This window comes from Alexandromys fortis, unplaced genomic scaffold (assembly GCF_014885135.2).
Source record: "Alexandromys fortis isolate MF-2015 unplaced genomic scaffold, M_Fortis_MF-2015_v1.1 scaffold_127, whole genome shotgun sequence".
Lineage (NCBI taxonomy): Eukaryota > Metazoa > Chordata > Mammalia > Rodentia > Cricetidae > Alexandromys > Alexandromys fortis.
Window position 1 is genome coordinate 2478422 of NW_026068006.1, and position 26533 is coordinate 2504954.

General features: G+C 42.0%; 1 long non-coding RNA gene across 4 annotated transcripts in view; it reads right to left on the reverse strand.

Annotated features, from left to right (window-relative positions):
* LOC126513265 (uncharacterized) overlaps positions 1-26533 on the reverse strand; it is a 351195-nt gene that overhangs the window by 67025 nt on the left and 257637 nt on the right. The window contains exon 1 of one of the 4 annotated variants that reach the window (XR_007595275.1): positions 18549-18610. The exons of 2 other annotated variants lie outside the window; for them this stretch is intronic. This is a non-coding gene — a long non-coding RNA (uncharacterized lncRNA). Of the gene's footprint in view, positions 1-15876; positions 18611-26533 lie in introns of those variants that run through there. One more of the 4 variants, XR_007595274.1, reaches the window with a different exon arrangement.

The window sequence follows — 26533 nt, forward strand, 5'->3', positions numbered from 1 at the left end:
GCCTGCATGTTGCTCTTCAACCACTGAAGAGACACGTAGGGACTTCCTGGAAAGAAGAACACAAAGCTAGAGGGCTGAAGATTTGCATTTCTGTGGTGTTCTTGGACAGTGGAGATGCCAGGGACTGAGACCCTTCGGTATCTCTGCTCAAAATGTACTAAATTCTAGAAAATGATGACAAGAGATTGTTCTTGTTCTATACCTTACAGAATCCAATTTTACTCATTTTGAATTATTCTGATGTGAGAAAAGTTGGGAAAGAATATAGGAAATGTAACCAGTTTATGGAACTCTGTTGCAGGAAAGCGATGCATTTTCAAATGGAGGAGCTTTGTGGTTAAGGCTCTGTATCAGACTATTAAAATTGGGACCGTTTTGGCATCAAAAGCGCATACAAAACTTGGCAAGTCATGTCATGTCATGGTTGCTTTAGCCATGCGTTCCCAACCCTGGGGAAAACCAAGGCATCCTATAGTAATCCTTTTGCCTCTGATTTTCTTGCTCATAGCATCTCCCTAAGAACTCCTCAGCAAGGACCAAAAAAACCAAGGTTTGAGATGCCTTGCTTCCTTCTCAGAAACCACACATCGGAGACTTACACAGCTACGCCTTCTCTATTCGGTCCCCTTTCAACACCACCTATCTGTGATCCCCTCAGCCCCCTCAGTTCTAGCTCCACCCTGAGCCGGAGTCGGCCTGGGATTTCTTCCGGTCATACTCTCTTCTCTTCCTCTGCACCATCCTGCTGCATGCAGGAAGAGCACAAGACATCAGTGAGCGGGGCAGGATTTTCCAGAGATTGCAAAGATTAAAGAAATTTAATGGTTTGGTTTCTCTGGAAAAATAACAGCTTGACAACTAGTTTTCCCAATAGAATATGCTTAACCTTTGACCCAGACAATGGTCTCTGTCACCCAAAGGTCTGAACTTATTCCTCTGATACCACTCTCCTACTTCAAAAAGTCTGAGTACCAGCTTAACATTTCCTTTACCCCGCGCAGAAGCTTGTGAAGTCTTTCTTCCAGGAACCCAAATTCAGGGATTCTCTGCAGAAAGAACCTATTGCATCTCTTCTTGTCTCTGCATCTAAGTATTCAGGTAGCATGAAGGTTGTATTTTTGCCAACAAGGTTTCCCTCCCCCTCATTTCTTCCAGAGGACCAAGTGTTAAAGCCTACCAGCACCTAGTCAGGCATACACAAAGCTCTTAATGACAGACGCAGTGTGGGCACTGAGCAAGTGGTGCAGACAGATGCCACCGTGTTGCCCCATAAGCGCACCTCACTGACAGGCAGCTTGCCGTTACATCAAGGTAGGTGTCTCCTGGCAAGAGAATCTCCTTCTAAGGTCTGCATGGTTAAATGCTCCTTCAGGTCATCTATAATGTCTTCCCTAAGAATTCAAGAATGGAAATTTTATTATGTACAGTCTTTAGAAGTACTCAAGGACTGTTCATAGGCTAAAGAAGAACACTTAACAATTATTTTATTTAACTAAGATTTTATTTTATATTGTGCTTTCCTCAATAAGGAAGAGACTGTTCCCCTGAGAAAAAATAACCTTTAATAAGTGACTGCTTTATGATTTTAAAGTTTGATAAAAAGATAGGCCCGTTGTCTCTTTTGAAAGGACTGCTGTTTCAATTAGGAGGGATACAAGGTGATACACAGTGGCAAATTGATGGCCAGGTTCAATTTCAACACTACCGAAATGGAAAGAGTAAAGAGTGTTCTCAGAACTTTGGAAATGCAGCACGATTGGTTTGAAGTTGAAAAGTGAAAAGCCGGGTGAGTTGACACGGATCATGAGGCTGGAAAAGGTGATTTGAGAAGTTCCCTCTGCTGATGGCGGGGACAATGGAAACTACATGTACTTCCCCTGCACTATTAACTTTTCATTTTTAAAGTTGTTTTATTTGTTAATGAGTTACTAGAAATATTGGAATTTTGAATAGAATTATAGTAGAGCAAACTACAAAAGAATTATTTCAGAATCCCCATCTTTAAGGCATCTACTTGGGGGCAGGTGACATTTTCACTTAATGGTGACAGATCATTTGTCTGGATTACCTCTATATGATCCTCAGCCAGCATTTGTGAAAGAAAATATTTAACCACTAGTCATGGTCTTAGGACATTTGTGGGAAGCATTTAATCTCTACCAGAAAGCAGCAGCCAGCAGATGGGACAAGAGGAAGAAGTACCCATCTTTATCTACAGCTGCTGCTGCACTGGAATCTGTGTCTTGCTCTTCCATTCAGACCTGGTTCCTTTCCTGGGCTCTCATCCTTCCTGTTCTGGGCGTATCCCTCTCTCTGCCCAATGAATCATCCCCGGCCATTTATACTCACTTTCACTCCCAAGCTATCAGTTTTCTAAATAATCATTTTAGTAATTTAATAAGCCTTTTCTGGATGAAATTATCCTAGAAATATGTATTGCCATTCTGATTGAAAAATACTGTGTTATAGTTTTCTAACTGGCTATTAAAGGATTGATTTTATCTGTTTTTTATTAATACTTCCCACCCTGGGATCTATTTGTTAGTTCTAATACTGTCCAGTTTCTTGCATTGGCTTCTTTGGGGCTGCTAATTATATGCTAATAGAGATAAGTTTTGTTCCTCTACTGAGTGATGCAATCACTGTGAAGGGCCCTGGGACCCACGGCCTCCCTTGGCCCTTGAAGTTGGCTCAGATGGCATGCACTACAGATCTTGAAGGAGGTCACAACTATTGGCCCACTGAGAACAAATGGGGAAACTTTACAAGGATTACAAATGAGGCTACTGTAGCAGAGCTTTGTGCTCTCTCTCCTTTCCCTTCTGTCCTTCCTCCCCTCCCTTCATTCTCCTTCCTTCTGGGAGTCTGACCATTAGTCCTCCGCTTCATAGAAGTTTGACAGGACCCAAGTGATAGGACTCGCTAGACAGTTCATCAGCATCGCCCAAGAAGACTGCGCGACAAAGTGGCTTTAACCCAAACCAGTGAACAAATAACACACAAACCCAAACTACAGAAAAACGGGGGAAAGGAGGGGGAGGGAGGGAGGGAGGGAGGGAAGAAAATAAGGAAGGAAGGAAGGAAGGAAGGAAGGAAGGAAGGAAGGAAGGAAGGAAGGAAGGAAGGAAGGAAGGAGAGGGAGGAAAGAAGGAGGGAGGGAAGGAGCAAGTGAGGAAGAGAGGAGGGAAAGAAGGAAGGAAGGAGGGATGAGGCTTTCGTCTTCATGTTAAGCAGAACAAGGCTGCTTGAAATGCTGACCTCTGCCAGAGTTCAGAAGCAACCATTACAAAAGCAAAGAGAGAAGCCAAGGTTAGACTTTCTAACATATTTTTTTATGAAGCCTGTGTAAGCAGGGATCTCTCTCATGCTTCCCTTCTCTTTTTGCCTCCGACCATTAGAAAACTATGGCCGATGCTTTCCCTAGACTGCCTTTGAGAGCTTTCAGTCAGCCTGGAGCGTTATTGAAGGAGCCAGGAGAGCCAACGTGGAGCAATGTGGCACTCTCTGTGCGCTGACTGGGCGGGATGTTTCGATGCAAGGGAATGTGAGGGAAACTGACCCCGGTGTGGAAGAGTGTGGCTGCCAGAGAGGCAGAATCCTGAGGGTGGTGGAGCCTTTGGCAGCATCATCACCCTCATGGTAACTGCTGAAGTTGTCACTGAGTACCTGATGACAGGCTGGTAGCAGTGTGGGGACCACACTGGGATATGTTATGTGGCGGGAGTAATGAAGAGGTAGGTGCCAAAACCCCAGGGAATGGATTATGAGCCTTGGGGATAAAGAGATGCTAACTTGGTCAAAACACATCCTTGTATATGAAATTTGAGGCAATGTATCATTTTAATAAAAAAAACTTTAATTTTTTAAATTTATTGTTTTATGTAACAGATCTCTTTATTTTGGTCTATCATTTCTACTGAATATGTCCAGTTGCCTTAGTTTCTTTTTTCATAAACCTCCCAAGTATGTCTGACCAATGAACAATAACTTTTATTACAAAATATCCTTAGGAGTTTAAAACACTAATCACGTGAATAGAGCTAAATACATTGCCATGTTGTTAAATTTCCTCAACTTACAAGCAATCATTGATTTAGAAGACAAGACTAGAGATTATTTCTCTAGGAGTTTCCCGTTTTCGCTGGGTGAGGTCATTCTGTCCACTCTTTATAATCCTTGGTTGCAGCACCAATGTGAGCCCTCCTGCTGGTAGATGGGTGGTTGTCTTTCAGGGAAATTCAGTTTTGCTGACAGGAATCCTGACTTCTCCAAGGAGAGAACCATCACCGGGATGTGCCTGAGTGGGGTAATGAGCGAACCTTCACGTAGTGAAGCAACACTATTGCTTCAGTTCTCGACTGCACGTTCCAGATGGCTCTCTGACACCTATTTTGGAATAATCCAAATTTCCGGATGAACATAAGCCTGCATGGTGCCCAACAGCAGCAGCGCTATCCAAGTTATCACCACCAGAACACTGAAAGGTCCGCCTTCAGTCACAACCGAGAACTATGCAGAACAAACTTTGGGAATAAAAGGTTTCATAATAATGACATTATATTTTGATATCTCTTATCAGATTGCCATAGTCCATACATCTGGGATGGTGGGCAACAACCCTAGCTATCAGTGATGACCAGAAAAAGCAGAACAAGCTAAGAGGACTGTTTTGTGCCCATTGTCAACAAAATCTTTCATGTCATTGTGCTGGTAGGCTCCAGACTGGGGGACCATCTGTAGCATCTCCAGCCTCCACTGGCAGGCTTGTGCTAGACTGTGTCCAGTTCTGCGAGAGAACCGTGCCTTCATGATTGCTTTCTAACTCAATCCTTGTGTGACCCTGGGGAACTCCTGCAGCTCCTGTCCGTCTGTCCATTCTCCCTGTAGTGACATCTGATCCACTTGCTTAGAAATGGCGGACTTCTGTGAGCATTCAAAACTTAAACTGCACGAGTGGGCTCAACTTGTTTTGCAAAAACCTGTGACTCTGACTGGTGGGAGGGCTTGGGACAGCCAGTCACACGGGGCCCTGGAGCTTCTGAGCCACTCAAGCCGTGTCAGCCTGTGACGGTTTGCCAGCGAGACAACCAACGCATTCTGTACCCGCAGCTGGAGCTCCTGGGAGGTCCTCAGGCAGAGTCCTGAGAAAGGGTCATTGAGGTAATCTGGGATGGAGGTCACCAACAGATGGAAAACTGTGGTAGCAATTCTCGCTGGTGAGGAGAGAGCAGAGGTTACGTGCTTTGCCAAGTCCTCTGTGGCTGGCGTCCGTGGCCACGCGATGATTTCCATTGCAAAGGCTGGCTAACGTTGGTGGTATCTGTCTTCGGGAGGAAAACAAGTCCTGATACTCAGTCCCACTCTACCCTGGAGGGGCCCTGCCAGAATGTGTGGGGTGGGCCTGTTTCAAAGGGGATTTTCTTATCTAGAGTCATTAGTTCACAATCAAAAATGCCTTGATGAAATGAAATGAAGGGTGAAGCTCAGTGTGTACAAATCACGTTGGAATGTGAAGGGCCTGGATTATATTATATGGAGAAAGGGAGAATGGCATATTAATCTAAGAAAAGTGCAATAGAAAATATAAGCAAGCTTTTTCTTCCTCTCCTCCTAATCGGGATTCTTCCCTTTGCGTTTATAGCACTCCGTGACTAATGGATAGCCCAGCTTACACAAGCCATGGTTCAAAAATGTTCTTTAGATCTCCACTGTAAACAGTAACGGGCAGCAGAGATCCACGGCCACATTCTTTTAGCATTGTGCTTACGTTAGCCAAAACGTATAGAGCCGTGTTCCTTAGGCTCTGCCTTCTCCGCCGAGCAGGGAGTCCATATACAAAAGAACACGGCTAGCTGGCCTAACGTCATACTGACTCATACAACTGACATCAAACTGCCAACCCAGGATAAAAGTGAGCTCTGCTTTTGGCTCTCGCAGTGTGCGCCTCTGTGGTGAAGACAGGCACACGGGTTACATATTAGGAAGTGCTGTCGTCTTCTCCTCTCTGACGTAATGCATTAAGGCCTTTGCTGTTGACAGCCAGGGAAGCTCAACTGCACATTGATATTTAAGCAGTGAGTTAATGCGTACACGACTCTGGCCATATAATGGGGCTGTCCCGGGGTCAGGCTCTTTAGATGTTGGCAGTATGAAGACCAGGAAGTGAAAATTCCTTTGGAGAAGACTCATCATTCATCTTGACACAAACCATCATCTTGTCTTCCTCCTCATCACTGTTAATGATACCGATGTGTCCTATATAATTTTTGTCTCTCCGAATCAGTACTAGCCAACCTTAACGTTCATCTATTCCACTAGACTTCACATATTATGTAGGGGTGTCAAAGCATTAATACACCTCCCTGCACACGCACAGACACACAGACATTTTTTGGCTTCACTGGAGTTAATAGTTTAAAGGGTGCCAAGTACAATTACGGGTGCCTTTTAATTATAGTATGTGGATAACATTACATTATGGTCACCATAATATACTGTTAAGATGGGTAGGATATCTGGATGGGTTTTGAGAGTAAAGGAATCGCTTTCAGAATCTTAAGCGTGGCTCTTTGAGCTTTCACGAGGAGCAGACCATCAAACCCTGCAACCTTCTGTAAGGTGACGTTATCATGCTCACCATGGGACAAACGTGTGACTCCGCATCAGTGTGCCTCATTCGGATCTCGTCCTTCTGACCGGGAGCTCAGACGTACGCTGGCGGGCTCTCACCTTCTCAGAGGATAAAGGCCCATGCTGTCTATCCATCGCAGCTGCTGGCTTCTCCGTTATTTAAAACTTAAAGATTATCTTCTCTCCGACTTTCCAAAAGTTCCTTTCACCACCTCTGCCATTGTTTTGGTGTGTGGTTGCCTATTAAGAATCCTCATTTCCTGTGTAATTCGGCAGAGTTCTCCTGTCTAGCCCTCTGATGGCTTATAGATCTAATTAAATTCAATAAACACATATTAAGTGCCTGTTTTCCGGGCTCTGTGCCAGACTCTATCTGGGCAGTCAGAACTCAATTACATACTGTTTTATTGATTTCTTAACTTTCTGCTATATAGGCCATCTAGGTAATCAGAAAGCAGGCCTCCTATTAGGACCTGGGCATGGTCAGATATCTTTCTCTGTCCATATACTTTATGAGTGTTTTACATGGGCACAGACACACAGACACAGGTACAGGCACACAGGTACATGCACAGGCAGAGATTCACATACATGCAGAAGCACAGACACACAGTACATGCACAGGCAGAAGCACACATATATGCACGGGCACACACACACAGGCACAGGCACAGGCACACAGTACAGGCACAGGCATGCATACACGCCCAGGTACAGGTACATATACATGCCCAGGCATACATACAGGCACAGACATGCATACACACACAGGCACACATACATGCACAGGCACACAGGTGATGCATAGGCACACCCACATGCAGAACCACAGGCACACAGTACAGGCACAGGCTCACACTTGCTAGTTTACTTTCATTGCCTCTCCAGCTTGGTCTGTTGAATCCAACATTACCCTGCAATTCTCCAATAGTTCTTAACTCCTTGACATCCCAGGCCTCAGAGGCACATCCTGTGTGGATAGCTTACATGTGTGCACTTTGTGGCACTCTATGCCTTGTGGCCTTTGTAACCCCTCACTTCTTCTCTGCTTTTTGTGACCCCTATGCAGATTCTGGGTCCATAACTGGGGGAGAGGGGACTTATGGTGATTCAAGAGCCACACCTCTTCCCCAGCTCCCTTTGAGGGGAATGTATCAGCTGCTGAGTTCTCACGTGTCCCCCAGCTTAGGTTCACTGGAGGAGGAGAGAAAAGGGGTTTCACCATACACTCAGCAGTATTCAGTACTGAAGCTGGTGCCTGGGAAAAGCATAGGAATCTGTGGCTCTCACTGGGGTCCCTGTGTTGTACACCACTAATTAAGAAAGTGATTCAAAACTCAGGCCAATTGGCATTTTCAGGTGCACCAATTAGGTGCAGAAATAGGGGCCTGAGGCACTACTCACGACACGAAACAGCAGCTCAGCAGGGCCAGGTTGTCACTCACTGAAGGTGTTTAGCTACGGTTACAACCCTAATAGAGATTTAAATGACTGGAAACTTTAGAAAATGGGTCACACCCTACACATGCCAAAGAAAATAATATTCTGAGCTTAAAAGTTTTATCCAAAAATATGTTAATTACCCTACATTAATAGGATCATGGTTCACATACTATTCTGAAACTTGGTGTTTTCATTGTCGGTTTTGTTTCGTGATTTTCACTTACGGTTTATAAAATACTTGCCTATACTAACATACCCCAATGCAAGCTTTATGTGTCATGAATTGTGAATAAATATTATGTCTGATAAAGAGAATGAGGTTTTTATGGCAACATAGATTTTTAAATCAGTTGTATCACTTACAGTCTCTGAGGAACCAGTGTGCACTATAATTCTTAACAATATGGGACATATCTTCCCATCTCTCTATATTGTCTCCACAGTATGTCCTTCATGTGGTGTGTGTTATATGTATCTGCATGGATATCTTTATTTAATTTTAGGAGACTCAGTATTTTTGTTTAACATATGTTGGGAAATTTATTAAAGTATATGGAGTAAATTCTAGCTCTGAGTTTGCTTCCTTAGTGTGCTCATCTGTAAGTATGCTCAAGTTGCAGAGGAAGTCAAAGATTCTCCCACAGATGACCTGCTAACACCGTCTGGTATCACGATGCTCTGGAGCACGGAGAAAGAAGGCGGTAGTGCTTCTCCTCCCGGGTTACACGGATGGTGTGTGCTCTAAGCTCCTCACCAGTTTAAGTCTGACGCTGGCCTTTCACACTCTGCTGTCTACACAGAACATGGCAGACTCTACTCCTCGCTTTGTTAAGGGCATAGTACGACTCACATAGCCTTGTTTCTTAACCTAATTCGGTTCCGTGTAAATACATTAGCCCCAAAGCAGCCATTAGGTCTCTTTACAGTTAAGAATGTCCATAGAAGTTGAGCAGGAATGTTCTTTTATGGGAGGAGAACAGCAAGAGTTTGATTTTCCAGCAGAGATTCACTTCCGCTCCCAATGCTCCCCCTTCTTAGACTCTGTGCCCTGCCTAGGGATTGTATCAACGAGCCAGTAACCTTTGTTTGCTTCTCCTACACATATCCGTCTCCTGCTCCCTCGGTTGTATATGTCCTGTGGTTCCCACTTGTGCTGTGTTTAAATGAAAAGTGTATATAGCTTCTCTCTCCAGTTCAGTTGGGCTTATCAGCATTTTGCTTGGAGCAGTCTGAAGACAGACGCACACCAAATGGGTGGCTTGATGCTGCTGACATGTTCTGGGGAGAGCAGACACTTCAGACACAGCTTATCCATCCAGAGCTCTGGTGGCCTCTGTGGCTGCTTTGCCCAAGCATAGACCCTTGTTCTCCCGGGTCCTCACCACAGGAGAGAATCTGCCTTCTCTGCTTGCCACATGCCTTTGCATTTTAAGATTCTTTCCTCTCTTATTCTGGTTATTGTGGGTGCTCCTGAGAACCTTCTAGTAATGTATGCTCAGTGTGTGAAGAGCTTCAGGTAGGACCAGAAGAGGCAAACTAACGCCAGTAGGACCTGGACTTCTTTCTCAGGTAGACTCGAAGAGCAGCCAATCCCTTAAACCTCAACTTTGGTATCCTCATGAAACTGTGTCCCAAGGAACGAGGCACTGTAGAAGCTGTGCTCTCCTCCCGATGCCGGACTTGTTTCTCCAACACCTCCCCATGCTCTTACCAGCTTAGCCTATCCATTTAGCCGTGTATAACTTTCTCACAATGACCCACATTGAAAGTCATCATGTTCTTTCACTCGTGAAGTATTTGTCCTATGACGGAGGCTGTAAAATGTGCAGTGCATAGACCAAGACATGGGTCTTACCCACAACCCCATCATATTCTTCATACAGATACATGGCTATAAGAGTCCTTATCGGTCATACATATTTGTTGCTTGGTGACTTTGTACAAAGGAAGTGAGAACACTGAAGGAAGCTGCAGGATTAGCAGCCTGCTTTTTAGGAAGCCGAGGAAACTGAACTGCTTGGAAAAGAGGGAAGTAGTAGACGGTGCCTAAGCCATCCGTAAGTTGTTCACGGATGCGGATAGAGCTGAGTCCAAGCCATCAGTAAGCTATGCACTGGTGCAGATAGGGCTGAGTCTTATTAAGAGGGAAATGATATTTAAATAAGAGCAAAGTACTACGTTCATTCTCACCAAGCATGACAACTTGGAAATTGTTGTCTTTGTAACTTTGGAAACATCAGTTTGTTTAGAAGATGGCCTTTTAGTTGGGGCATTTTTGATATTTTCAAGTGACTTTCTATTATTCCATGTGAGTATAAGATTATTTGGAAGACTTGGTGAAAGTTATGGACTATTTATCTGGAAACTGTTCACAATTGTCACATTTCCAAATTCAGTGACCACAGCTACTACTGAATTTATAATATAGTATATTATTTATAATATAATATCCTTGAACATGATAATGGGCTGTATACCTCAATCCTCGGGGATTGGGGGAGTAAGCGCTGTTGCTGTTCTGCCATAGGAATAGATGGAGTAAACCAGTTGTCTGTAAGCATTCGACCAGGATTCTGGCGTCTTGGTGAATGTCCCTCTGTGTTTCTTTCTTCCTCTCTGTGACTCTCTAACTCATTTCCCTGACCCACCCCCGGTAATGGTCTCTTTATCAGGAGTCTGGCTACTGTTTGCTTTAGGGAATGGCAAACAAACTCTTGGCTTCCTTGAGGCTACTTCTGGAGTAGACAGCCCCATCATTCAGCCTGTTTACAGAAATCAGATCTGTGTTTGTGTTGGCACATGAGTGACACTGTGTAGGACTTCACATTCCTCTTCCAGGGGTGGCATGAGATAGAATGAGGTGGCTAGAGAGTCTTAGGAGATAAAGAACAAAATAAATGGCATTAAAAGGAAGAAATTATTATATTTTTGTGCCAGCCTAAGATGCAAACTTGACACACCGGCTCCAGGCTGGGACCCAACTGTTGGAAGCACTCTGGGCTTTATGAGGTATGAGTTTTTAGGCTCTCTGGACAACAGAACAAGTTGGAGGGGCTGCTGAGGGAGATACGGAGTTGTAGAGAAAAAGATGCTTTCTCAACTCCATGAGGTATCTATCGTCTGTTGAAATCACCAAGGAAACGCTGAGAGGAAGTTCAACTGTCCCTGTCAGCACCCTTGTGGGGTCGCTTCCATGTCCTGGCCTTCCATTTCTCCTGAAGGTAGCTGATTTTACACTGGAAATTACTGTCATATAAGTTCAGCCAAGTAGAAGCTGCTTCCAAGTCATACCAGCCCCACCCCAGAGGACTGTGGGTGAGTCAGGCTTTCCTTGGGATGCAGGGAATCTTCTGCGAATCCAGAGAAAATCCCTTAGGAAGTCACGCCTAACCAGAAGGACTGTTGGTGCAGGATGAATCCATGACAGGGGAGGAAAAACACTATCTTCCTCAGGATGAATGAGGGGTCTGTTCCCTCACCACAGTGTCTCTGAAGTGCCACCCAGAACCGCACCTCAGTGGTGAAATGACCCACTTTCTGCAGGTTGCAGACTAGCTGCAAAGACTGCTTCCCAGAAGCCTCAGACACCCTGTCCGGCTTCTCCATTTCCTCGGCTGAAGTCACTCCGTTAGCCTGCTCAACATGAAGGAATGGAAACCTCTTTGATGGATCTGACAGAACACAAATTGAGCATCTCTGCCCTGCCTCTAACTGTCTGTCTTTGCCAACTAGAGACACTCCTATGCATCACAACTTATCTGAGCATTATTTGTAATGCAGACCAGGGTGATGGAAGGACCTTAGAGCAGCCAAAGGAAACAGTGAGCTTAGAGCATGAATGTCATGGCAACCATTTTGCTGCTTTACTAATAACTGTTAAGCAAAAAATTGGGGAGCACTGACTTAACATTTCATGAATTTATTTGCTATGTAATTTGTTCTCTTTATGTATGTTCATGGTCATTGTGGATCTCCAAAAGATAAATAAAATAGTTCGTTTCTCAAGTGGTCTTCAACATGACATAATTTGGGGGTGAGACACCCCACTATCTTAGTTTATACACAAATATCTACAGGGCACCATGGTATCACAACATAATAAAATATTTGATGTTTACCATGTAAACTCTGAAGATATAAAAGATATTCTGCTTTGTCCACAAAATATGCATTATGATGGTGACCCAAAACCATTAAAATAACTCAAAAGAATGTTTCTTAGAGAGGGAGATACATTGTATCCATGATGAAGTTTTTTAAAAAATAAAGGAAAAGTATTTCTTATAAACTGGGATAGTGAGATGGATATTTGGATAGATATTTGGCCAATATGCATACTGACTATGAAAACATATCATGAAGTATAAATAATTAAATTTTTGTAGAACTGTCTCCACAGTTGTTTAAAATAAATAACAGAAGTTAATTATTGTGTATAAATGAATGCACACATTCATATATAAATAATTTATTTTTTATTTTAAAAAGAAACATGTCAAATCCATTAAGAATAAATTGTGCAAAAATTCCATGTTATGGAAAACTGCATTTTATTTAGTTGAAAGAATAAATTTAGAATATAAATCCTTCTAAATGTTAAAAAGAATTCAGGTAAATAATAGTAATATAGCAAACTGAGACATGTAAAGTAGAAATATATATTTATTTTCTCAATCCGTAAGAAAATAGAGGAGGATTTTTTTTAAAAAAATTAAAAGACAATAAATTTAAAATGTATGTGTGTGTGTGACTTTGGGTTTCTAAAATCTCATATCAAAATATAGTCGATTAAATTGGAAGTATTTGAAGTCATTCTGACAGTTAACGGTAATTAACAACTTGGCAAAATCTAGAATCCCCCAAGAAATGTGCCTTTTGGCATGCCTGTGGGGGGTTGTTTTGGTGACAGTTAATTGATGCCTGAAGGCTCACCTTGATTGTAGGAGGTACCATTCCCTGGTCTGTGTGTCATGAACTGTCTGAAGTGAGAAAACAAGCAGAGAATTCTTAGGCGTGCATTCGTCCTTCTTTGTCCCTGACTGTGGATGTGTGTGAGCAGTTGCCTGAAACTCCTGCTGTCTTAATTCCCGATCACGATGGACTGCTCCTTGAGTGATGAGCCAGAAGAGGCCCTTTCTCCTTTAAGTTGCTTTTGGTGGGCTGTTTTGTCACAGCAAGTGGAAAAGAAACTGAGACACCCAGTTATTAAAATAGTACCATTCAAAACATGTAGTGTGAAACTTACTCCAAATGAAATAATTATGTGAAGACAGATGGAAATACCAATATGTTTAAGCTTTGTCAATGTGATAATCTATTAAGGCCACAAATTATATTTGTTAATGGAATTAACTAAGAAAGAAAATTACCTCAGTGCATATGTTTGTAGAATATTCAAATTTCTAGAAAGGTAACTGGATGGTGCAAAAAAAGAATTCAAGGATTGTTTTTATCCTCTGGTATAATATTCATTGATTTTTCTCTTTGTGTAGCAGTAATATGTTAATCTAGTAGTGATCTTATTTTATTCTTCATAATAGGTCTCTGCTTTTGGAGCAACTGGAAAATGGATTTAGATAAGTTGAAAAACTTTCTAAGAGAAAAGAACTGAGACAATGATGATTTTCTATTTTTGTTTCAAAGCTGTAAAGAAGTGCTTATAGGGGAGATGGGGAGAAAAAAGTGAGAGGGGGGATGGGGAGAGCTTTGGGGAATGGGATGGTTGGGATGGAGGAAGAGTGGATATGGGAGCAGGGAAGTATATATCTTAATTAAGGGAGCCATTTTAAGGTTGGCAAGAGACTTGACTCTAGAGGGGTTCCCAGGTGTCCAGGGAGATGTCCCCAGCTAGTTCCTTGGGCAGCTGAGGAGAGAAAGCCTGAAATGGCCCGATCCTATAGCCATACTGATGAATATCTTGCATATCACCATAGAACCTTCATCTGGCGATGGATGGAGATAGAGACAGAGACCCACACTGGAGCACCGGACTGAGCTCCCAAGGTCCAAATGAGGAGCAGAAGGAGGGAGAACATGAGCAAGGAAGTCAGGACCGAAAGGGGTGCACCCACCCACAGAGACAGTGGGGCTGATCTAATGGGAGCTCACCAAAGCAAGCTGGACTGGGACTGATGGAGCATATGATCAAACCGAACTCTCTGAATGTGTTGGACAAGGAGGGCTGACTGAGAAGCCAAGAACAATGGCACTGGGTTTTTATCCTACTGCAAGTACTGGCTTTGTGGGAGCCTAGCCTGTTTGGATGCTCACCTTCCTAGACCTGGATGGAGGGAGGAGGACCTTGGACTTCCCACAGGGCAGGGAGCCCTGACTGCTCTTTGGACTGGAGAGGGAGGGGGAGGGGGGAAATGTGAGAAGGGGAGGAGGTGGAAATTTTTAAGTAAAAAATAAAATAAAATAATAATTGTATCACTAAAAAAAGAAGTGCTTATAGATGTCATATTAAGAATAGAAAATGGTAAGAAAATTGTAAATAATGCAAATAACGAGAAACAAAAATAAGGAGGGAAGATTACATACTGAGAAATCTGATTTTGACATAGCATATCCAATAAGAATGCTATAAAACATAGAAAAAGTAAAAAATACAAGATTGAAAAGAATTTTCAGAGAAAAATATTTGACTTGGTTAAATAAATGAAATATAAGAGTAGGGAGAATCACTAAGTCCTGGGGAATAAACACTTCCATGTATTCCTGCACAGAATGTGGGAAACCCTGCTAGACACACCTCTGAGTACAGAGAAAACACTACAGTTTTTAAGAGGTGTCAGAAAGCAGGATTTTCCTAAGTAAGGATACATCTGAGCTATAGTCAACAATAAAGAAGTGAAAATGAATGAAATATTTTAGGCATCAGCTAGTGAAGAAAAATTATAGATACAGTAATGGAAAAGCAGAGAAAATCCAATGTTGCATAGAGTAGATCGCCTTGAAGGAGAGAACAGGAAAATAATAAGAAAACTGCATAATGATGTAAGTGAAGAAAATTATTCCAATGCCATGGAAAATAGAATTGACAACTAGAAATACGTAAGGAAAAATATTGAAAAATACTCTAAAGAAGAAGTTATTAAGGTTCAAGCATAAATTAGGAACTTGTTGAGCATTAAGATCAAAAGTTTTAGCCATCTTTGGAGGAATTATTTCAGCATTCTCCATGGCAAGTTTGTATCCTAGATACCAGCATGGAGATGTTTATAAAGTCAGCAGCAGAAAAGAAAACTGACTCAACAATATTAACCCAATACTGCTGGTAAAATAAGAAGGCAACATAAATTGATTTTTGATGTTGGACATCAAATTTCCATGTGTCTACTCGGATAAAGTCTTAGATTGTAAGTTAACTAACTCAAGAGTTAGATCTTCACTATAATAAAGCCATTGGGGGGTCAACAAACTGGCTCATCAGGGTAAAGGTGATTGTTGTAGGTTACCCCTGCCCAGTGGATGACCCCATATCCAGGCATGCACCCACCCATGTTGAAATAGGGACGGCGGCAGGGCTGCGTCCCCGGCACCCGGCCGCCCGCATGGCTAGCTTATGCCCAGAAATAATTACACGGAAACTGTATTCTTTCAAACACTGCCTGGCCCGGATAGTTCCAGTTCCTTATGGCTAGCTCTTACATATTGTTCTAACCCATTTCTAATATTCTGTGTAGCCCACGAGCTGGCTTACCAGGGAGGATCTTAACCTGCGTCTGTCTGGAGCGGGAGAACCATGGCGACTCCTCACACAGCTTCTTTTTCCCAGCATTCTCCTCTGTCTACTCCGCCTACCTAATTTTCTATCCAATAAAATGGGCCAAGGCAGTTTCTTTATTAATAAGAAATCACTCCCACATCATTTCCCCTTTTTCTGTTTAAACAAAAAAGAAAGGCTTTAACTTTAACATAGTAAAATTACATATAACAAAACAGTTATCAAGTAAGAATTACAGTTACAATATTTATATCTATTTTATCTCTTATCATAACTAAGGAAAACTATAACTAACCATTCTTCAACTCCATCAAAGACTCCAGAAGGATATAATATTACCTATCAAACAAGAAATAAGAAAACTCTAGAAATGACAGAGACATCTCGCTGCCTGGACAGTCACCCAAAGTTCCTCTGTACCGTTGGGGCATCCATCTTCGGCCTACAGGCCCATAGTATCCAGCAGACATTCTCATCAAGCAAGAAATTCCAAAGACAGTTCAGTCACTTTTTGCTGTGTCCTGCAGAATGTCTCACAGACTCTTTCATGAAGCAGGAACCCCAAAAGGTCATCTCACCTTTAGGCAAGTTCAGCAGTCCTCTCTCTGCGGGTTCTCTGTGTCCAGTTTATGCAACAGTCCAGGCAAGAGCAGTTTCTTGCCCAAATGGCTATCAAACTCCATAAGGATTCTCTTCGATGCCCATCTTCCTCTTGAAATAGATTGGTGCTGCCAGGAGCAAATGTGTCTCATTGTCATGAAAAACCCTAAGTTATTAAAATATCTTAAATGCCATATTCTGCAGCCTTTGAAAGATATGAAGAATGCCTATCTAACTAAAATATCTCTCTATATATCTAGAAAATCTAACTAACATGACTACAAGCTTAAGTATTAGCGATGATTATCCATTAACAACCTATATTTCCTAATTATACATTACATTTTTAAATGAACTACACAATCACAATACCTTAATCAAGATCAAAAATACATATACATATAACAAAATTGACCATAAAATCCATACCAATGCAAATTATTCATATCTATATCATATCCCCCTTTAAATGTAAAAGAACATTTATAAACAATATTTGGGAACATGGGCGTAGTTTTTTCTCTACAAACTGCTTCCTGCTGAATAGGGGCGTCGTTAATTAGGTTGTTCATGATATAACCTGTATGCTAGTTTCATCTCAGTTGGCAATTGAGCGAAGCAATTTTTTGAGGGTATTCACAGCAACCTTTCAGGAGGGCGTGGTCTATCATACCAAATCGGAATAGATGCAATCCACAGGGTCTCATCCTCTGCAAAAACAAAAGAAGACCCTCTCCAAAGCATCATATCCTTAGACCCAAATTCTGAAATCATAATACCCTTATATCCATTTTGGTTTAGATTGGCAGCCCATGTAATGAAATGTCTCTCTGTACTTAGCTCCTTCACAGTCAAAAATTTTAAAGAAAACACAATGTACATAATCCAGACTCTCTGTGAATTTTCCATTTTTACGTGGCTTATATTTCTTTATTTCTTTTAATCTATAACTCTCTGTACTTCTGTACTCTGTCTCTTTAAAGACTTTACCCTTTTTCTTTTTAAGACATTAACTTTATTCTTTATATTCTTTTTCTTCTCTTTCCCAAGCCTACGTACATTTATCCAACAGTGTCTGAATCTGTTTTATTGTGAATCTGTAATTTCTTTACTATACAGGAGCATTTCTTAAAATGTTAAGCATTTCTTAAAAACTTAAGTTGCACCATTTACAGGTAATACGGTACTGCCTGTGTCCTGCCCAGTCTAAACCTTAACTGCACGGTTTTAAGGTAATTACGGTAGTTCCTGCCTGAGATCAGCACAGTTCAGCATGGAGCAGCCGCTCCTGCCTCAGAGTCATTTGGTGCCCCTGAACCATTCACAGTTTCAGGCACACAGCAAGTCCACATTGGAGCCGCACTCAGCAGTTTAACTCTGAGACTGAGTGTGCAGCACAGAAACTCTTTTCATCCAAGTTACAGCCAAATCTGACATGCAGAGCACTGCGCAGTCTGAAAATGCGTCTCTGTATAGCGGCAGGAATCCGCCATGCTCTTCCGCCTGCCTAAGCCTGATTCTGCCTTCTGCCCAGGTGCAGGCGGGGAGCTCTGAGCCATCTGCACGGTCTCAGAGCACTCTCCTCCGATCCCAAGCGGAACACAAACATCCAGTCCCATAAAAGCCTTGAAATGCTTTAAAGCCAGAGTTCATGCTGGCAGCACAGCCCCCAGGAAGCCGCGCTTTAAAATGATGTAGCTTATTTTTCTGCTGTTGTAGCTGAATCAGGAATCTCTCTACAGCACGCCACCAACAAAACAGCAAAAATCTGTGTTAAACTCTCTCTCCCTTATTTTTAAGCCTTCTCAGGTTTTTAAGTGGATTTAGCCCATCACGTCTGGGCGCCATCTGTTGAAATAGGAGCGGCAGGGCTGCGTCCCCGGCACCCGGCCGCCCGCATGGCTAGCTTATACCCAGAAATAATTACACGGAAACTGTATTCTTTCAAACACTGCCTGGCCCGGATAGTTCCAGTTCCTTATGGCTAGCTCTTACATATTGTTCTAACCCATTTCTAATATTCTGTGTAGCCCACGAGCTGGCTTACCAGGGAGGATCTTAACCTGCGTCTGTCTGGAGCGGGAGAACCATGGCGACTCCTCAACTCAGCTTCTTTCTCCCAGAATTCTCTTCTGTCTACTCCGCCTACCTAATTTTCTGTCCTATGAGGGCCGAGGCAGTTTCTTTATTATTACAAGACCCACCTCCATCACACCCAACCCCCACACATGCACATGCAATTAAACATAAATCTTAAAAGAGGTTAACTCATGAAAATAATAAGACATTTTATGTTACAATGTAAGTGTAATTTAACAAAATTATTAATAGTGGATAAAAAGGAAAATCATACATACCATTTTCATAGATAGTCAAATAGTTATTAATTCTTGACTAAATAAGTCTTATAATTATGAAACATTGTATAACTTACAATAGTGAGGAGTACAGAAACTGGGGTTCTCATGAATATTGTAAGCTATGGATCAACTTACAATCATTAAGGTAATACTAATCACTTAATGTGGCTTGGGATCAATGGCTCGGTAAACATCCATTGATAAATATTTTATAGGTCTGCATTTAAATTTTAAAAAGTAGATTGGAGTTTAAAATTAGGTGTTAGGTGTTCTCATATGCATATTAGGTGATACAAAAATCTGTTTTGAGATATGATGACATCACTGATAATGAAAAGCAGTAGCAATGTGCTTTATTAGTCGTGGTTCTCTCAAGGAACAGAACTGATAGGAATATATATTTAAAACATATATAGGAATATACATATATCTACATTACATAATATACATATTTTGTGCATATTATATAATATATAACATACATGCATGTACATTCCTGTGTCATGTTTTATATAATATTGTGTCTATATTACACACACACACATGCTTATTAGATTGGCTTATAGGGTATGGTCCAGCTAGTGAAACCTTGCTTGTCTCTCACTAGAGAAGCCAAGAATCTGGATGTCTCAGAAGTTTCAATCTGGCATTTCAATGCCTAGAGGATTTCCAGAACTTCTGGTTTTCAGTCCACATTGGAGACTGAAAAAGTAGAAGTTGGCACTAATATGGGTCAAAAAATGCTATAGCAAGAGCAAGGGCAAGCGGACCAAAAGTGAAGTTTCTTTCTTCCTTATCTTTTGATTTTGGCTGACACAGTCTGTATTTAAACCGGGTCTTCCTCTTCAAAGATTCTAACAAAAAAAAAAAAAAAATCCCCCAAAGGAGTGCCCAGAGGCTAGTGATTCAGCCAATTCCAGGTGCAGTCAAGTTGACAACCAAGATTAGCAATCTCTTGTGGGAACGTCGCCATTTCATGAAAGGCGACGACAGAATAAAAACACAATTCTGACTTGACATTTATTAAATGTAGCAAATAGCTCAATTTTATACTTAATAATGGTTAATAGTTAATTAAATTTATTTAAAGTGACATCGTGAGTACAAGGTTTGTCCCAGCAGAACCTCTCTTAATTGGTCTGTTTTCCTTGGTATCTTTTCAAGGTGACATTTTAGACATGGACAATGACTCTCTGTGGAGTCTCAAGAAACTACGTGGGTGGTCAGATGAATTTAAGGAAACCTAATTCTAAGAAAAAAAGTGTTAGACAAAATTACACATCTTTCATTCCTTTAGAAACCACACTATGGACTCATCGGCTCTACTGCTCCTATTAGCACATCATCGTGTGTGTAGCCCAACAAAACCTGCAGACGCTGGGCGACAATGAAAGCATTCTTCCAGCCAAGGGAATTTCAGCTCCACTCAAGAGGCTACTTCAGTTGTGAGCTAGATAAGTGCACACCCACATCTATTTTCTTTTCATCTCGAACTTAGTACATGTAACAAAACAGAAATTGCACGTGCCCTACATTAGGGGTTTCTACTGATAAAGTTGGAAAAATTTGCTGACGAGTGAATTAAAGATATATTAGCGTCTCTCTTCTCTATGAAAAACTTTGTGTAAGGTGTTTAGTCTTCATAAACCTCAACTTCCTCATCTGAAAAATAAGGCTTAGGTGTTTGGGTTTTTGTATCAGCATGGCTAGCCTATAGCACGCAGTTATTGGATACACATGGACCTAAAGCTGCTGGGTAGATGATTATCATAGAGTCAATTGATTTTAAACAAATTCTAAGCCATGTGGTTAAGATTCATTCAATCAATTCAAGGTCCTAAGAACAAAAATTCAAATTTCTTAGAGAAGAGATTCTTCACCAAGACCTTACATTAATTCCTGCCTCAGTTGCCCACTTGCCTGCCTGCCTTTGCATTCTAGACTGTCAAGACACATACTTGAATAATTACATGAACCACCTCCTTTTAAAGAGGACCCTTGCTGGGTATGGTGGCACATGCCTTTAAGCCCAGCACTTGGGAGACAGAAGCAGGCTGATCTCTATGAGTTTAAATCTTAACTTCTGGTCTATGTTGCAAGTTTCAGGCTGGCAAAGACTACATAATGAATCTGTCTCAGAATACAGGGGTTCAGAAAAGTAGACCCTTCAAACACACATGCATACATATTTACATTTTCCTTCAAATATATGTACATATACCAATCCATCCATCCATTAATCTATTTATCTATTATCTATGTATCTATCTATCAATTTTATTTATCATCTATCTACCTACCTATCATCTACCATCTGTCTATCTATAATCGATCACTATATCATCTATCTATCCATCCCTCTATCTATTACCTATCTGTTCTCTTAGAGTACTATCACTGATACAATGAATTAAAGAAAATGAAATCTTAATTCATGATGCAATGATACTGGCTAGGCCATTCAAGCATGGCTTTTTCTTGGCATTCCCGCTATCTGTAGCTCTCCTCCCTCAATACTATGTTATGCTCTCCCTTCTTTCAGGTCCTTGTTCAAATGCATGAACGATCCACTAACAGGTGTGACCCATTCACCACCCCTTTACTCCTCTGTTTCTGTTTTTGTTTTGTAATTACACTTACCACACTCTGGTATGTTATTTTCCTTACTAGCTTTCCCATGCCTTGCCTGACCAGAACTGAAGTTCCATGACCAATTGGCATGTGTTACAGGCTTTGATCTGAGCTCCACAGTCAAGAGTGAGAATATCAGACCCAGCTCTGACTTTTCTGAACAAAACCCCACACGGGTTTGAGACTGCCCATGCGATGATGAAGACTGTTGTCTTTTGAATTTTTCCAGGACAGCTTCTGACTTCCCATGGCTACCAAGCTCGTGAAATCTGACTAGAGCAGCTGAGGAAATAAATTTTTATGCTTTAAAGAATTGCTTTATCTAAATTTCAAGTCACCTGTGACTATAAGAGTGTATTGGCAGCACTGGTCTTTCGTGCTGGTCAGTCCCGCCTTCCTCAGCATCATTCCGCTTTGCCCACACTCACAAACTAATAAAACAAGAAGAATGCAATATGCTCAGATTGCTAATGTGTTCCTCACGGCAGTCTGTCCTCCAGGTAGACCTCCGCACTAGTCACCACCGCGTTCAGCGGTCATTCTCCGCAGGGGCAGTCTAGCTGGGCCAGTCACCCTTCCTCGATACTCCGGGTGGTGAGCACACAGATCTCAGATTGTACTTATAGGGTGGGCTATCTTTATCTGCCGTGGCTCCATCTCTCCTTCAAGTTGACTTGCTTGAGTTCAAGTATCGTTTGTATCTCTGTACTGTGAATTCACAGCTCAGTGTGTGGCTTAAAGTCGGTTCCCAATAAATCCTTGTTCTGTAAATGAAGGACTGGGTTTACTACATGCTATCTTAGAAAGCCCTACCTAGCAGCAAGCCATTTTCCACGGCATTTCTTCGTTTGTTGCTCTCGCAGCCTAAAGTCCCAAAACAGAGGCAGGTGGTTCCATCGCCAACAGGATGGTATTTAATGCCCTAATCGAACCGCTCCCTGTTTCCTCTACAGAAAGCAGGTGACCTCTGGGGGGGGAGGGAACCAAGCCAGCTCTGTGCTAAGGGGCCTCACTCTTGTCTGGCTCTTCTCAGATGTCCCTCAGAAGGCAGCTTTTGAAGCAGTTTCCTCTTGCTTCTTAAATTCTTGTTTGGGAGAAGACAAATCTGTGTAGTAACCTCAGCAGAATTTCTCTGTGGGGCCGAATTTCTCAGAAAATTTAGCCTTCTGTGTCCAGGGACTGTTCTGAGTGTGTCGTGTCTCAGAACACTGAGAAGAAAATAAATACCAGGGCCCTAAAAGAGCTATCTGTGATTCTTTGAGTTACACAGCATGGCTCAAATTCATAACCTCAGAACTTCTACAGCTAATTCTTGTTTCTTTTTACATTGGCCATTCACTGTACAGTTTAGATAGACCAAAAATTAAAATTGCAATGTATTCAATCAAAGAGTTAAAGCAAAAAGGAGAGAGTAGGTCTAAGGAGAGGTGGGTAATAGGAAAAGGCAATAAATCTCAGGCCCATGGAATTTGGACAACAAGCTGCATGGGCAAATCCAGCAACTGCCAGCCGTGGAATGTGTCAGCATAATATCATAGTAACTGTTACCTGGCAGGCTGTCAGAGTTCTAAGAAATGTGAAGATCAAAATGTTGCAACTGGGAGGTATTCCAAATGCTTTCCAATGTGTATCTGTTGAAACAAGGAGGCTATTAAAATGCCCTTTAAAAAGTCCCATTAAAATAACAATCCAATAAAGGGAGTGTATAATCTGAGAGCTCTGAGGCCAACAGCAAGTGAGTGCCAATGCAGCTTGCTGACATCCACGGAGGCCTTTTCACCCTCTGTGTTCCTCTTTGTATGCTGAGCAAAGAGCCTTCAGGTTTGCCCTGCCTGTAAGACATAGTCATGGTTAGATCACAAAACTAAATGCACGCATACACCTCCATGTATGAATCCAAGTGTCTGACACAGCAGATGCAGGAAACGGAGGGTAACTAGAGACAGCCACAGATTAGGAAGAAAAGGGAGGTCTTGATTCTCTTACCCACTGACTATCAATAGTGTGCCCCAGAAACCAATACAATCAAGGTCTAGCAGAATTATTATATACAATGAAAAATAAGAATAAATATTTTTTTGAAAAAATAAAGTCTAACTGTATCACCCAGGATTGCCTTGAACTCATAGTCGCCTAGCCCCTGGCCCCCCTCCTGAAGTATGGATGCTTGCTACGATGCCAAGATTTCACAAACTTCTGATTATCAAATTATTTTATAAATTAGTGGCATAACATGTGAGCAATGGAGGGAAAGGTGGGACTTTGAGGGTCCAGAGAGACAGCTTACTGGGCACAATACTTGTCATGGAAATGTAAGCACCTGTATTCTATCCCCATATCTACATACAAAGCCAAGCATGGTGGCGTGTGCTCAGGATCCCAACACCGGGGATGTAGAAACAGGCAGGGACTCTAAGCTACCGGGCCAGCCTGGCCTGATGGGGTCCATAAAAGACTGCAGAAAAACCAAGGTGGAGAGACCCTTAAAAATGACATCTGAGGCTGACCTCTAACCTTTACACACACACACACACACACACACACACACACCTGTATGAACACACACATACACATGTGCACACACATACATGTACACACACACAACTACAGACTCATACATACAAAAAGATGATTTTCAAATATTTTAAATTCTTAGCCAACTTTTACTTAATCTAATTGCCCAGTCCTCTGCTGAATTTGGTCATCAGTACCTTCTAGAGGGGCTAGATGTATGTTTACCTCTCCCCTTGGCCTCTCACTGAGACATCCCACATCATAGCCTCATCTTCCTCCCCACTGAATTTTAGGAGATTTTCTCTCCCATCTAAACACCTCCCATGCACTCATTTCCCACAAGTCCCTTTTGCAAACTACTTGTTATGGACTAGCCGGTGCTAACTGCAGAAACCATGACAGGAAAAGGCAAGGCAGGCTTGAATTTACCCAGTTCCTCACCTAACACCGGCAATGGCTCTCCGTTCTCAGAGGAATGATCGATGTTCCAGGCCTCCAGTAAGCACTGAAGGCCCTGCAGACCTGTGGCACACGCTACCTCACGCTTCTTCCAGCACGGACCCTCCACCCCTTACTGAACTGCCAATCTTTCCCACTTCCACATTTTCCTAACTCAATGTCCTTTTCCATTTAATTGAGCCCAGTTTATTTTTCTCCATTCTCCTCCAGGTCTTTTCTGTACCATACTGGTCCACATTTAATCTCACTTTGAACTTTGCTGGCTGAACCCCTTAATCTTCATGCCATCGCTCTGCATGTTACTTGAATGCACATCCATAAAATATTTTGTGTCTGCATACACTAAAAATGCTTAAACATCTCCAAAACGCAAATTCAGCTGGGTGCGATATGTCTATCTTGCAACCTTATTTTGAAGGTCTCTGTAAACTTGCCAGATTCCTACCATGAGTTACTTGTTTGACAATGATGACATCAACGTCCTCAGAGCTAACATTTCCCCATAGACTGCTGGAGTGTAGGAGAAAGTATTGCTTTACGTGGAAACAGTCCCGGGGTGATAGCAAGGAATCGTTATTACTTCTAGAAGTCCGTAACTAAGAATCAGGCCTGATCCTTTGATAGTCAGAACCTTTCCTGAGTGCTCTCCTCTTGACTTGTCTTCTTAGCAGTGAAGTAGGAAACCCGAGAGAATAATATAAGAGGACAGATTCTTATTAAGATTTATTTTATTTTTAAAGTCTTGCATTGTGGATGTATAGGTGTCAGTGGGAATCAGAACATCTCTGGTCCCACATCTCCTAAAGATGGAGTTATAGGGGTTTCTGAGCCACCCAGCTTAGTTGCTGGGGGAAGAATGCAAGTCCTCAGCAAGAGCGTTGTGTGCTCTTATGTGCTGAGCTATCTCTCAGCCCCAGGACAGTTTGAGTGACAGTTGGTCCTGTACTTTTTTCTGTCCCATCAATTCTGGCATTTATGTTTTAATAATTTCTTGTTGGTTGTGGCTTTCTAAATTAAAAAAAAATAAATAAAATAAAAATTTTGTAATTGTCCTGTATGTGAAAATTTTGTGGATGCAAATGTTCTAGGGATGTCTGTTTTTATGATCTTATGCCACAGAAAGCTAGGTTTAAGAAATACTTGAATCCTTTAAAATTTTAATTTGAGAAAGCGTGATTAGTTGTATAGGCGGAGGCTACTTTGCTCATTTTCTGGCTACCCCAACCCGAAATAATCACACAGAAACTATATTAATTGAAACACTGCTTAGCCTATTAGCTTAGGATTTTTATTAACTACTCTTACATCTTAAATTAACCCATTCCTATTATTTTATATTTTACCACAAGGCTCCTAGTTTACCAGTAAGGTTTCAGGGCATCTCTCTCCTTCAGGAGCTACATGGCATCTCCCTGACTCTGCCTTTTTTCTTCCTCTATCTCTGCTTGGAATTCCCGCCTTGCTCTATTCTGTGTTGCCATAGGCCCAAAGCAGCTTCTTTATTAACCAATGATAATACAACATATTCACAGCATACAGAGGGGAATCCCATGTCATAATTGAGTGTGCCGGCTCCTGATGGCTCTCTTCCATCAAGCCAGCTATCCTGTCCTTAGTGGTTCACCAACTAGAATGTTTTGAGCCCTGTATGAGCTTCATCGCTAAGCCCACTCAGTTACAGCAACCAGAGAATAATCAGGAGTCAGGAATAATTCTTTCCCGCATTCCACTCTCAGCAGTGTGCCTGGCCCTGGGGATGAAGCAAGAAGCACTAGACATTTCCTTCAGAACTCGGGGTTCCCGATTGATGTTGCCGTTAAAGAGGAAGGACCTTAGGAGGAGTGTAGCTGTCAATAGGTGCCTGTCTCAGAGCAAGGGCAGAGGATTTCACAGCTCACGCTAGGACTCTAGTTCCTTCCAATCCAGGACTCTGTTGAGGGTCCTTCAAGAGACAGAAGGCTGACCTGAGGTTGGGGAAAACATTTTTATGCAATGATCCAAATGCTGAGAGCTTTATTGTAAGAGTTTCACGGAGACAAGAGGCTATAGATGGTTTCATTGGTGAGGTTTTAGATGAAAACGCAGCCCTAAAATTCTGCTGCACTAGAGCTTTTCTCTAGCCGGATAGTCATTATTGTGTTTGTTGACTTGGATTGAGCGTATCAGAGGT